Source organism: Stylophora pistillata, chromosome 1, assembly GCF_964205215.1.
Source record: "Stylophora pistillata chromosome 1, jaStyPist1.2, whole genome shotgun sequence".
In the NCBI taxonomy this organism is placed as follows: Eukaryota; Metazoa; Cnidaria; class Anthozoa; order Scleractinia; family Pocilloporidae; genus Stylophora; species Stylophora pistillata.
The window spans coordinates 41413472-41428167 of record NC_142519.1 but is presented as its reverse complement, the minus strand read 5'-3'; the positions used below and the strand labels follow the sequence as shown (position 1 = coordinate 41428167).

Below are 14696 nucleotides of genomic sequence, written 5' to 3'. Positions count from 1 at the left end.
TCTGCGCATAACACTGTGACATCCAAGATGGCGGCCGTTCTTCCCGACCACGAGGTGTGAGTAAGAGATCGCTGCAATGGCGGCCGATCAAGGTAATGGCGTTGCGTGCACAACATTTCGGATAAATGAGGTACAATTTTACCCTATGTCTTCAAATGTCTATGATAATCAAGGCACACGATAATATATTTTTTCATTTCTGTATTTATTTCGGCAAAAATAGTGGCAAAGTAGCGACTGCTGGCTTTTTTGTTCTACTCGCAATTTTGCGACTCGGGAATAATTTTTTAGTCGCAAACATAAAAATTAAGTCACAAATGCGACTGTATTGGTCGCAATTTTGAGCCCTGAGAACAGTGTTTTTTTTTTATATCATGAGCCTCATTATAAATACCTACAAGTACCTACTTAAGAACTGTACTCAATATTAGCAATACTGTGTTCTTGCAGTGACAAGGCCGATAATATACGAACCAAGAGCATGTGCCGCTGTGGGACAGGGAGGATTGTTATCACTCTATGAAGCTATGTTTCAGCAGTATGGCCTGACATGCGAACAGGTATGTTTTAAGGACTATTGCAAGATATTAGTGAGGTTCATTTTGATCAAAATTCAAACTTTAAGTGGTATTAAGAGATTTTTACGGGGTGATCATGTGGAAAACATCACAGAAGAAATAATGAGGAATTTCTAGTCACAGATATCACTATGAGCTGTTAGTAGTTTTATGGGCTATTCCACATGAGACATGAAAATTTGACAGATTTTCAAATTCAAAATATGAGAGCCAAACTTACTTTTAATGAAAGCTTATACATAGTTCTATAAGAATCCAAATCTAGATTGGCAGTAGTGGACACGCCCAGGTTGTGTGATGCCATTGTTTTTGAGGGTTTTTATTAACCGAATAAGCCATTTTACATACCAATATCTAAATTGCTATATCTCAAAGAAATTGATCGCCATGAATCAGATTTTGAGATCTTAACTACCCACTAGGATGAGCCTTTCAATGCAAAAAGAAAAAAATTCTCAAACATTTAATTTCTCAGACGTACAAAGACATAAAAAGTGTTGCGGACGTGACCTTCAGGGTATGATTCAGAGCAACATTTATTTAATTTCTATGTAGGTTCTCAACTGTTTCAGGTCTTATTTATGTTGCTCTTATTGTTAAGTATTATGATAATTTTGACACCCCAGCTCGCTCAAATTTGTCAACTATTTAAGAGATATTGGGTTGCGGACGTGACCGTTGCGGACATGACACATTTGTAAAAACCCAGAAAACCTTATAAAATTTTCAAACATGAGAAGATATGTTGATATTTAATGACAGCAAATGATAATTATAGACATATTATGATATATGTAAAGCTATCACTTTTTTACAATTTTCCAAAAATACATAAATGCCCTTTGACCTACAAAATGACCTAGATCATCAAAGTTTTTATATTTTATTTGTTATTTATTTCCCAATTTACAGATAAAAGCAATAAAAACAGCATTTTTACTTCAGTGGCATTACTCTGAACGTTATTAGTGGTGAATGAAAAGCTCTTTCTTGAACATCCCCAAAATGTCCCCTCCGCAACAAATTTTGGTCATGTCCACATTACAACATCTTTATTCTTTATATATACTATTTGTTATTTTTTTTCCCAATTTACAGATAAAAGAAATAAAAATAGCATTTTTACTTCAGTGGCAAAGTACTCTGAACGTTATTAGGGGTGAATGAAAAGCTCTTTCCTGAACATCCCCAAAATGTCACGTCCGCAACAAATTTTGGTCACGTCCGCAACACAACATTTTTGTTAATAAATTCATGGTAACAAGTAATTTCTATAATATCTTTTCAGATTTATGAAGCACAGTTACTATCGCATTTAGTTAGTATATGTAGTTTTTTTAAAAGGTTTTCAATTCACAGGAAATTTGAAGAAACCAAAAGCAATTCAAATCAATGGTTGTTTTAGGAGTCACATCCGCAACACACTTTGAAAAATTATTTTCTATGGATCTCTACGAGATAGTCAAAATGTTTTCTGGCAAAATAAAAGGTACTTCACGGGTAATTTTATGACATGACTAATTTCAATTCAAATAGACTGGATCTGGCTTTAGGAGACATTTAATACCCAAATTTTGCCTCTAAATGTCACGTCCGCAACGTGGAATTGACCTTATGACAATTCCATGAATTTCTAGTGAAAAACCCATTAAGATCATTTCATGGCCCATGAATACTGCAAAATGAAAATTCATGGGGTTATTTTAAGCCCTGAATTTTCCATGAATGGGGGGAATTTTTTTCATGACCCATGAATTTTCTTTTAAGCCTTCTTTCATGACCCATGAAAGTCCCTTAAAAGTCACCAGAATGAATTTCATGACCCATTAATTTCTTTTAAAGCTTACTTCATGACCCATGAATTTCTTTAAAGTCTACTTTCACGACCCATTAATTTCCCCTGAAAGTCACCTAAATAAATTCCATGACCCATTAATTTCTTTAAAAGCCTACTTTCATGACCCATTAATTTCCCTGGAAAGTCACCTAAATGAATTCCATGTCACTCGGCTATAGTATGGTTTTGATTAAACATTATATTGTTCCATACATTAAAGCATATCACACAGTCAGTGTTTTCTGTTGTAGCCACACACTTTCTCCTTCTGGCCAAATTCAGTGGCAAACGACAGAAGTGTGGCACATAATTATCTGTTCAGTTACAGTGTACAAGTGTATATTAACTAACATCGTGACCTTGTCTCTTTAAAAATCATTTTATATTAATTATTTTTAGATGTTTCTGGAAAGCTTAGAATCTGGCACACCACTCAGGCGGAGCATATATTGAAATATGAATACCAACCTTTAAGCGGTGCCATTAAAGATATTGCTTGGTCTGAGGACAGTAAGAGGATTGTTGTTGTTGGAACAGGCAGGGAAAAGTAAGCTGTCATCTTCATTTCTTTATGAAAACCCTGTCCAAATAATTGTCTTTCTGTTTATCTGTCGGTCTTTTGGTCTCTAAGTTATTCACATTGTTATTTATCTTTACTTTTAGCTTTGTATCATGAAAGACAATTGGCCTTATCCCAATGACAGATAAATTCCTTATTAACTGATATGTCAGTTTTGTGCTTAAATGGCCCAAACAACAATAACAATCAGGGCTGGACACTAACGGTAGCCCACCAGCCACAGACTAGTACAGTCAGTGGTAGAAATTCAGTTTTGGCCAGTGGTTTTTCAATTTCCACTGGCCAGTTTAGCTAGTAAACAAACTGAAATTGTCGTAACATCTAAGATGTCACTAGTCACTTGGCTATTAAGCTGAAAAGTTAGTGTCGAGCCTTGAACAATGTGTAATTAATTTTACTGGAATATTATTTTGCTTTTAGATTTGGTAACGTGTTCCTATGGGATAGTGGGTCTTCAGTTGGTCAAATCACAGGACACTCCAAGGATATTAATGCGGTGGATTATAAACCCACTCGTCCATTCCGCATCTGTACTGCGAGTGAAGACAGTGATGTTGGCTTTTATGAGGGGCCACCCTTTAAATATCATCATGCAAACAAGGTTGGTAACACTGACAATATAATTTATATGTTTACCAAATTCTATCTATATCTGATGAGCAATAAGTTGATTGCTTGAAATACAAGGTTTGGAAGGTGTGTAAAAAATTTCAATGATATTCTAAAGATCCTTGACTTCTAAAAATTAATGGTGGACTAATATGGATTTCTTTTTAATCTCCAATTCTTGAAAAATTTGTATTTATTCTCAACCCAAAATTTAAGTGATAACAGTGGAAAAGACATGAGCATTTAATGGACTAGTGTTAGTTTTCAACATTCTGTTATTGAAATACATTCGTAGCCCTAACAAGAGGAGCCAGATTGACCCATGGAAATTTTCTGTTAGACTTATTACAGCAGTTACCTTTTTAACTTTGAGTGTGCATGGATTTAGGGGGATCACAGAAGCACAGTTTCTTCAAACATACATTTTTCAATTGAAAGCACTAACTATTTTGGCTACTAGTAGCTCTGTAAGTGATCAAGTTAAATCATATTATTTACACTGGTTAACTAATGGCACCTAACCTCCCTGTTAATGATTGCCTATTTTGATCCCAGAGACTTATCAAAGATCCTTATAGTTTGTAGCTAGGTTTCACAATGTTGGGAAACTTTTCTTTTTGAAAAAAAAGAAAACATTTTTCCAAACATTTTTACAGCAGCTGAGGAACAGCTTTTTCAGGTATGGTGCATTACTTCAAACAGGTTTGCTTTATGACACTCCCTTGGACAGTGGAAAGCCTATTGATTCCTTCCCTTTTCTCATTTAAACAGAGCCACACCAACTTTGTGAACTGCATGAAGGACTCTCCAAATGGGGAACATTTTGTGTCCGGGGGTGCTGATGGCATGGTATGACTGTTTTGTGCTTCTGAAAAAGGAAAATGTTCAATACAGACATGTGACCATGTAAACATGCTGCATAGCAAGTGTGAAAAAAATTGTTGAAATGGAATTGTAACTCATGACTTAGTTATGTGAAAAAAGCAAAGTGCTCCTGAGCCAACTGAGCTATTAGTCCATGGTTATTGTGTTATTGTATATAGTGATATACACCCATGAAGGATGAATGTGTTTAAGGGAATACTTGAAAATCACAGAATGATGTAAACAGCAGAATAAAGATGATAAGCAAATTTCTAATAATTATGTATTAGTTCTGTTTAGCTTGTGCAACTACATGTAGAGCATGTGGTTGTAGTGTATCTTACAAGAAAGATGTTAAGAGAATCTGGAATCTATCCAATATCTATGTTCTCAACAACAAACATATGAAACATATGTATGAACTGCGGTTATGAAATGTTCAGACCTGAAAAAAAAAAAAAGCTTGTTAGCTTGTTGAGCTTGTTAGCTCAATTGGTAGAGCGCTGCACTAGTATCGCAGAGGTCAGTGGTTCGAATCCCGTACAGGCCTGAAATTTTTTTACAGGTCTGATTTTCACTATTGCTCAAATAGTGCTTTACTGCGAAGGATCGTGCACATATACATTTCATAACCGCAGTTCATACATATGTTTCATATGTTTGTTGTTGTTTGATTTATCATCTACGGGTTTATGTCGAATTAATTTGATGGCCTGCTCCCAGTTGGCTTGTTAGCTCAATTGGTAGAGCGCTGCACTAGTATCGCAGAGGTCAGTGGTTCGAATCCCGTACAGGTCTGAAATTTTTTTCAGGTCTGATTTTCACTATTGCTCAAATAGTGCTTTACTGCGAAGGATCGTGCACATATACGATCTATGTTCTCCTTATTAATTTTTGTTATATTTATTCCCCTAGTCTTAAAACTCTTTGTCATAATCTAAAACAAAAGAAAATTAGAATGAAACTGTTTTGAAACTTGTTTGGAGTGAGGAAACAATGAACAGACTCGGGCAGTTTTTGCAGCAGTAAATCTGTAAACAAAAATTAATTTGGTCTCTGTTTATGCTGAACTTTTTATTCTGATCAAAATTGATATATGCTGTTGCTGTTGTTGTTTTTTTTTTTTTAGATTTTCCTCTACAATGGTAAGACTGGAGAGGAAATTTGTGCCTTGGGTGGAGGTAAAGCTCACAAAGGGGGTGTGTATGGGGTAAGTATTTTACTGAGAGTGGAAGACTTTTCCTTGTTAAGCTTCAATTATAAGAGTTTTCCCTGACAGTGTAATTGCTCGAAGTTGACTGGAGGTATCACTAGATGCACACAGTATTTCCTCATGATAAGCACTCATGTTCTAATAATGGCCCTCCCCTGAATAAGTGCCCTCTCCTTGGCCATAATTTCAAATTGCTGCTACCCTCCCTGCCTCCCCCCCCCTCCCTCCACCTTCTCCATCACTCAGTAGGCATGCTGTTCCTGTTGCCACTTTATTTCTAACTTTTTAAATTTTCACGCGAGGGGAATCAGTACAACAGAATTTAGTTTCTTTTCCCTTCCAGACATTTTTTATCTCCATCTGCCTGCAGAGTTCTTTTATGTGTTATGTGTTCTTTCAATTTTTGTTCCATCACCATGCAAACTTAATAAGTGCCCCCTCCCTCCCCTCCCCCCTTCCAATACACCTCCACCCTATTTGCTGAAATTTAAAATAAGCCCCCAGACATTTACCCAAAAAAATATGTTATTCTCTTATGGATAAAAAAAAAAAAAATTATTTTTGACTCGAATGGCTTATCCACTACATCCATTTCATTAATACCTATTTTGGATTGTTTTGTGAAGAACTCTTCATTAATGTAATCTTTATAGTCTATTATAGAATGTAAAATGGTGGTGCACATATAGCGTACTTAAAAGATTTTCACCACTCTCATAGATATCATGGAGTCCAGACAGTAAATTTGTTCTCAGTGTCTCAGCAGACAAGACTGCCAAAATAATTATGGGACATAGCCGCTAACAGTGCTTCTACGTAAGTATACAGAAATTCTATTGGAAAATTCATTACCTGGCAAGGGAATTTCACATCAACTTGTGCGTGAAGATCGATATTGTACGAGGCACTGAGTGATGAGTGCAATACACCGAATCGAAATATGGCGTCCCATTTGCATTGCCATTGTTCTGGACTTACTAGCCTCTCACACATGTGATAATCCTTTTGTGTTTTCCACATGAAGACGAGGCTAGTAAGTAAAAAACAATGGTAATTCAAATTGGACGCCATATTTTGATTCGGTGAATATTGGTTTTCAGATACAATGTAACTTGGCTGGAATTCCCTTGTCAGAGGGAGGAGTACTATGGGCCCAGTTGTTTGATGGCCAATAAGTGCTAACCCAAGGTTAAATTGTAATCCAGGTTTTTTAATTCCTTTGTTTAAAAGCCTCTGTGGGATAACTTTCTCTCATATCTTTAAAGCATCCAATCACAACATTTTAGAGAGAAAAAAAATTACTGTGGATTTTCTTTTCAAGCTTACAGATCTGAGATCAAAATAATTTTACGGAAATCCTGGGTTATCTTAACCCAGCTTTGAACAAACCGGCCCAGGAAACTAAATTACAGTAGAACTCATACAAATTCTGTTTTTTGGCTTTAGACTTGTCGCATTATCAACTACAAGTCTTTAATGTGGCCCTCTTATTCAAGAAAAAAATGGTCTAGATTGGAATCACCATTTCTGTTTGTGGTTTTTTTCTGTTAGGGAGTTTACATTTGGCACAGATCTTGAACATCAACAACTTGGCTGCTTGTGGCAGGGAGAATACCTTCTTACTGTTGCTCTCTCCGGAAATATCAGCTATTTGGATAAGAACAATCCTTCTTCTCCAAGCAGGATTATTAAGGTCTGGGGTTAACATGTACAATTACGAACCATAGAGAGTAGACTCACTTACAGTGTACATACACTACCACTCATACGACCATCACTTTACATGCACATATGTTCTGTTTTGTTCCAAAAAAAGTTGCACATTAGTGTAGCAATGGTTTAGCCTTTGCACTTCCAAGGTCCAATAAGTCATTCTCGTGGCCTACTGCTATATATTTCCTTGTAAATTAGACAGGAGAATTCCGTGTGAAAATCAAGATAGCATCTTCTAGCTTATAAGCGTTTCTCTTCTCATGAACTGTTTGCAAGGCAGTATATTGGAATTACAATGAGAAGTTTTGAGTGAATAATTTCTGGGAGTTAAAGGGTGAAAAGCAGCTGAACCTGGGGTATTACTCAAGTGCTATAATCCCCAGTTTTCGAACCTTACGTCCACAGCGATAGGTCTCCGTTTGAAATTTAATTCAAAATAGAAGAGCGTTTTGTGGCTGTTATAGAAGTAGGGAAATATTAATTTTGTTTGTTCACAAAGTCGCACCTGAGAACATTCGAAGGAAAACATCTGACGCAGCAAACAATGAGAAGTTCGTAAACATTTTTGTTGTGTTTTCGAGCACTTTTTCGCGCGCATTTGAAGATTTAATAACAATAGGCTATAGCCCCTACTTGGCCCAAAACATACTAATATATTTGTTCTTGGACATTATCTTTTCCTCGAAGCTCACAGTTTCCCTCGGGCTTCGCCCTCGGAAGACTGTTCGCATCTTGGAAAAGATAGTGTCCGCGAACAAATAACCGCGCATATTTTCGCGCCAAATAGAGGCTATTGTTTATATTTCCGGTAGATGTTGTTCTCTTGTTCTGACACTAAATTCTTGTAAGTGATTTACAAGGAGTTGTGTTGCAGCTAGAGGGGAGAATTTCAAATCAGATCATGGGTTGAATTGTGCGAGACGATAGTTGTCAAATCCAGAGTTATCAGTTACATCTTGATGTTTTGACCTTTGTCTTGATACTTCGTGGTTTTTTGTTTTTCCATTTAGGGACACAACAAGAACATTTTGTCCCTTGCGTCCTCCGAAGACGGTTCTACTCTCTACACTGGAAGTTTCGATTCACGAATTTGTATCCTTTTTAAGTGCAGTGTCCCATGCATTCACAAAAACATTTGAAATGCTTGGAATTCTCCAAGCTTCACTTGCATATAATTATGGGCTTCCGTGTAGCAAGATACAAGGATACTAAGGAGCACATGTAGCTGTCGACAAAATCTGTTTTGTGGAACTTGTTACCCTTCTCCTTAATGAATGCTTTCTTGCTCTTACACACGATTCTCATCCGTAGGTCAAATAACATTTATTTCTTTAAAAGTTGCGGTGTAGCTCTATTGTCAGAACTTAACACGCTTCAGGTCAGTGGGATGTGAAATCTGGAAATGCTGAGACATTCAAAGGCAAAGGTCACACAAATCAAATTTCAGACATGGTGTTCGGTGGAGATAAGATAGCCACTTGCAGTATGGACGACACTGTCAGATTCACGTCCGTAAAGACTCTGGAATATGGGTTAGTGTAGTAACACGTCATTCTACAATGTAAGCCCACTGTTCACGCTCTGATAAGCCTCTGAGTTTTTAAAATTCCCACGGCTTCTAAACAGAAGATTATTAGAGAGAGAGAGAGAAGGGGGAGTGGGCCTTAGTGAGAGCCAAAATACGAGTCGATGTTTTTCCATTTGACCTGTCGTCCAGGCCGGCAGAGCTGAATAATGAAATGCTACGTCAGAGGGAATGTGGTCAACAACGTGGGCTCAAAAGTCCTAGGTCTAAAATTCAGCGAAATTAGTGGAAAATAGTAAGGGCTGCCTTTTAAAACCTAGGAACTCTGTTTTCGTCGAAGGCACTTTCCTATTTCCAGAGGTTTTTAAGGAGAAAATTAATTTTTGAAAATTTTTAGGGGGTGTACCAAGTTTTTGAAGGTTGTTCTGTAAAAGAAAAGCGGCAACGAAAACGACGCCTCGAAGCAACAGAATAGGAAATCAACCATGCGAACGACTCAAAGTCCGTGTTTCTGCGGCAAAACCTAACGCATGCGTATACGTTATTCAACTCTGTCGTCCAGGCCTCGTTCGTCCAGGCCTCGGTTGTCCAATATGTAGATAACACTATCCAGTGGGTAAATCTCCATCCGGTGGATAATGAAGTACGCTGGATAGCGATTTATCCGTTGGATTAACAATTCTACGCTATAAGTATTTTCTTGGTGTTTTCATAGCATTCTTATATTTCCCGCTATTTTGCTATCGGGCTTTAGTTTAGGAAAAGGAGGGAGAAAGTCTTGGTTATAAGATAATGGGGCTTATATGAATCTTTTAGCTCGACTCTTTAAGCCAACCGGACGTAAAATGAAAACCGGTTGTGTCTTGGTGGCACCTTGGGACTCAGGGACATTGCTTCAATGTTTCTATTTGGAATTCTCGTGATTCATTTTGACATTTTCCCTTGCTTAGATTGTTTATATTGTAACTGCAGTTAGACATCTTTGCCACGGTCAATTTCCTCTTAAATAATTTTTTTTAATGATATTTGAATTTTTCTCATTAGGTCTGAGAGTACTGGAATGCAAAGTCAACCGCACGGCCTCGACTGCGGGAAAGATGGTCTCACTGTTGTGGCTTGTCTGAAAGAAGTAAGTTTGAAATAGAATCATTGGAGCCTGTCCGGGACTGCACAGTACTTGTGTTGCATTACCTTACCTCGCTCTTACTGTCCATCTCAATTTTAAAACCATTCAGATTTAAAACTAAAACTTGATGTGACTTGATTGCGTTAGTGTCGGTGCGCTGTCATCTTAATTGATGAGTTGGGAATGGTTTCTAACAACGTTTACGTCTGTTCTGATTGGTCATTGCAACATCTGATGTTAGCGCGCCGTATTGAACTCTGAGAGTGAGGCGCTAACATAAATATTTGTTTTGTTTATTTGCTTTGTTTATTTGCTTTTTACTCACGCAACGGACTTCACCGAGAAGGAGGGACTGCTCGTAGTTTACGAACCGTGTGATGGTTGGGTTGTTTTATAGGGGGTCCAAGCTGACAGGTCTGCAATGCTCATTCCTTCGCAAAAGTATTAAGTACATAGTCCTCTCTCTCACCATCTCAAGTTTTCTTCTCGTAGATTGCAGTGTTACGAGATGGAAATGTTGTGCAGTCTCATCCTGTGGACTACGAAGCTCGCTGCGTAGCTATCCACCCAGGGCAGGCAGAGATTGCAGTAGGAGGAGAAACGGTACAGGTTAGGCGAGGAGTTACGTGCCTCGATACCTTTCTGAACCGGCGCCCGTCGGGTTCCAAACACAATAGTTTAATTGTTACTTGTTCTTTGGGGGACCTAAAGTCATACAATGTCGATAGTTTTCGAAGGTTCGCCCGGTATCTTAGGATTAAACGTCGTACAAAAATAGGGAAAAAAGCAAAATTTTTAGATGAAAGAAAAATTGACGGAGTATAGACAAAATGTTTAGGTCAAATACACGATAGTTAGGAATGTAAACGTTGCAGCTTGCTTTATGACCACCGAATGCATGTCGCCATCTTACCATTATTTATTCACATACGGGGCGATTTTCTCTTACTCTGTACAGGAATTGATTTGTTTTGCTTTCATAGAGAGGGCTTTGAAAGAAAAAAAAAACATCTCTTTTTTCCGTACTAGCATAATCAGGCCTTACCGTATATATGGTCAAGGCGCACGGTGTAATACACTGCGCTGCGAAATGACAAATGGCTTAAAACCCAGAAGGCAAAAGCAAGCGATCCACATCATAAGTGACCATATTCATGAGACAAACGATAATACTTTATTATTGTTGTACTTTACCACGTTGAATGAGCACTACCTTTTTACGAAATTAAATGAATTATTATTTTTTTAATTATTGGTTATTTAATCTTTGTCAAAATGATGTTAATATCTCTTCAACTTGTTTCACCAGAAAGAAATTCATGTTTACACTTTGGATAACAACACTCTGGTCGCCAAGACGAGCTGTTCACGGTCAGCATCTGTTAATGTGGTGAGTGACGTGCAGTACTCACCAGATGGTGCTTACCTAGCTGCGGGTGATGATAATCGCAAAGTGTCTGTATACGACTCCACTGGTTATGAGGTATGACGCAAGTGTATGGAATGCATATGGCTGACAGCCTTTATTTAGGGGGATCTATAGGCGAGGGTAGACTTTCTCATTGAAAACCGTATTATTTTTGGTAGAATTTTACTGAGGCTTGCTGCCGGTAAGAATTCGAATGAACGTCCGCTTCAAAAAGGAAGCGTTGTACGAAGTTGACCTGTTAGTGAGACTGTGATCGGATATGGACCTAAAACGTCTAAAAAATGGTTCTCTGTTTCACTTCGAATTGAGCTTATGAAGCTGGAGAATTTATGCGCGGTCGATGTAAATAAAAGCAGCAAATGAGCTCTGTTGATAGATTTCGCTGCTTCGACGTTTTTGTTGAAAAACTCCCATCTGCGAAACCCGATCCGAGTTTAATGGCCCTTGACTTGACTCCTGTTTCACTGTTTGTGTCTCTAGAAAAATTTCATCAACCTAAGTATTACAGTTAAGGCCGAACGAAAATTTATACCACGACGGGCACAATCTTCGTTAAACACAAGTCGGTCAGCAAATGTTTACCTGGGTTTCCAAATCTAAGGGATTCAAATCGGCTTGGACATCGGTTACGAAAACAGCTCATTGTTTTATAAAATCAGGAAAGTCCCAAACTCCCCCTTTCCCCCCCCCCCCTCCATTTTCGCATCCCCACCTCTTACAAGGCAAACTAAATTTAGCCGTTGTTTTCTCAAAAGCTTAAAACAGTTATTGACTTAATACATCGTTACTTTGTTTTATCATTTTGAAGTTGAAGTTTGAGTTTACTGGACCCCAAGCTCGCATAACATGTTTGGCGTGGGCCCCTGACTCACGGCATCTTGCCTGTGGTGGACTGGACACTAACTTGTACGTTTACGACATAGAAAAGCCCAATGCGAAGATTGAAATTAAACGTAAGCATGAACTTGTGCGGTAACCATATTGATGTCCTTTTTTTTGTTGCCTGTTTTGAATGTTTCTTTTTAAGATGTGCGACACCTCACGATAACACATGAAAAAAGGCGACGCGGCAATTTATAGAGCATGCGTAGTAAATGCTTTTTTTTGTTACCGTTTCAGGTGCTCATCCTCAAGGTGTTATTTCACGGGTCACGTGGTTGGATAATAACACGCTTGTCAGTGTTGGTTTTGACTGCTGCATCCGTTTCTGGAACATAACTTACTAGATTATTCCCCCCCCCCCCCCCCACTCCTCCCTCGTCTGCACTTCAATTTGTCAGCTTTGTGTGACTTAGGTAAACCGTGTACACTTCCTCCACCAAACAAGTGCCATTTTGTGCAAACATTTTTTACAATGCACTTAACTATGTCTGATTATTAGATAAAGAGAAAATTCTTTTTTTTGAAGATAAAAATAAAACTTGATTTTTTTTGAGAGATTAAAATAGAAGCGTGTAATGTTAATATGAAGACTTCAATTTTCACCAAGTTAACATGTATCTGCTATGCCTTTTCTTATTTGGCTCGGCAGAAAACTAGATGACATCATGAAATAAAACTTCGGGTGCTGAGAAAAGGAATGGAGGGGATAATTTTTTTGTTAGCTCTGATATCTTTTTGTCAAGTGCAGAATGAAAATGTGTCAGCAAAGATTGCGAGTTATTTGCTCTCGTAGTCTAAGTGTTCATAATAGATGCGAGAATCTGTTTTTGTAAGTCATAAGGGAAACGAATATACTCAACATCAGCAATGTTCCGATCAAACCGCTTTGAATTGAATTTCAAAGGGCAAGTTTGGAACTATGGATGGGAGCTTCAGTTACGAGCAGATTTATTCGGCAGTGTTCAGATGATTTTGGATTTTCAACTTTTTGTAAAACATGTTAAGGACGGTGTTTTGATAATAATTTGACTAATAAAAGTAGTATTGACAACATTTTATTGTACGCCACTTTGCTGCGAGTCATTTGGAAGCAAAGCAGGCCAACCTAATGAATAACAAAATCGAAGATAATCGAAATTTTTACGGACTGGGTGGGTTCGAGGTTTCTACCTCAGTTAACTGATTGTTTCCCGACTGTACTTTTCAGTCTGAGTTACGATTATCAAAGGCTTCCCGTCCGTGAAGTTGCCGGGGCTTTAGTAAATAAGACGAGTTGGTCTCGCCGGAAATTGATCAGCTCACGAATTATTCCTTCTTATATTTTCTCGAGTATCAGCGTTAAGAATGTCCTTGGAACGCAAGTGGACTGCGGACGAGAAATGTTACTTACGAGTTAATGGGACAACAGCAATAACAATTTGAGCCATGGTTGAATTCAATTTCTCAAAGCCAAGTTTAGAGCATACCCAAAGCTTCGTGATACCCAAAGCTTCGTGATACCCCGAGCTGAAAGGTGTATAGATAATCGAAAGGGAAAAAAAATAAAGAAAAATGCTTATATATAGTTCACTTTGTCAATGACCTGAGTGCAGGCGAAGGGATGAGGTTGACGGCCACAAAGACATTGAGCACTCTGAGTAGAATATTTATTTCTTCGATATTGCAGTTTACAGTAGCAAACTTTTAAGGTATCTGTCTGACATGAAACCGCTAAAATCACTCAGATATCAATTTGTATCAATTAAGCTTCTTATGCATTGTATATTTGTTTGTTATTATATTATATTATAATTTGCTGCTTCATTCAAAGTTTTTCGAGTTCATGCATCCTACAACTATCATTCGTATCGTGAAAGCTGCAAAAGGAATCTTAAAGAATGTTGTCTACGCGAGCTGTTGTCCGCAGAAGGAACAGTAAAGAGTTGATAAGCGCGACTCGCACTAGTGCTTCTTCTTCCAGGCATACTGGATCGAACCACAAGTGACGCCAACAACCACAAAAACAACAATCACAGCGGCAACGAGAGCGGTGTACGGACCTGTTAACGAGAAAGTACTTCAATCATTGCGTTGATATTTACCATAACAAATTTATCACTCCGTTATATCTTTGACATAATGAGTTGAGCTAACTAGAAATTTTCTCTGCGTAATACTTTAACGAATTTTACTATTTCTTCTTGTACGATATCACGTGTAAAAGAATACTTTTAAAATCGCGGTACAAAAATGTAAATCTGAATCCTATGAGTAATCGAGCCCCAGACTTTGGGACTCCGCGCTCCGACTGTCTACCTTTTAAACTGCAGACTCTACGATGAGTTGCGTTACCTCTAATTT

At 37.9% G+C, this 14696-nt stretch overlaps 1 pseudogene across 1 annotated transcript; it reads left to right on the top strand.

The window, feature by feature from the left end:
- The first annotated feature begins 468 nt into the window (after nt 1-468).
- Nucleotides 469-13409, top strand: LOC148742569 (WD repeat-containing protein 1-B-like; annotated as a pseudogene). The gene is made up of 14 exons (XR_016000172.1): nt 469-560; nt 2815-2962; nt 3416-3596; nt 4376-4453; nt 5598-5678; nt 6402-6497; nt 7233-7374; nt 8405-8486; nt 8773-8926; nt 9964-10048; nt 10538-10654; nt 11355-11528; nt 12283-12427; nt 12594-13409. The product of XR_016000172.1 is annotated as a WD repeat-containing protein 1-B-like (transcript).
- The last annotated feature ends 1287 nt before the right edge of the window (nt 13410-14696 follow it).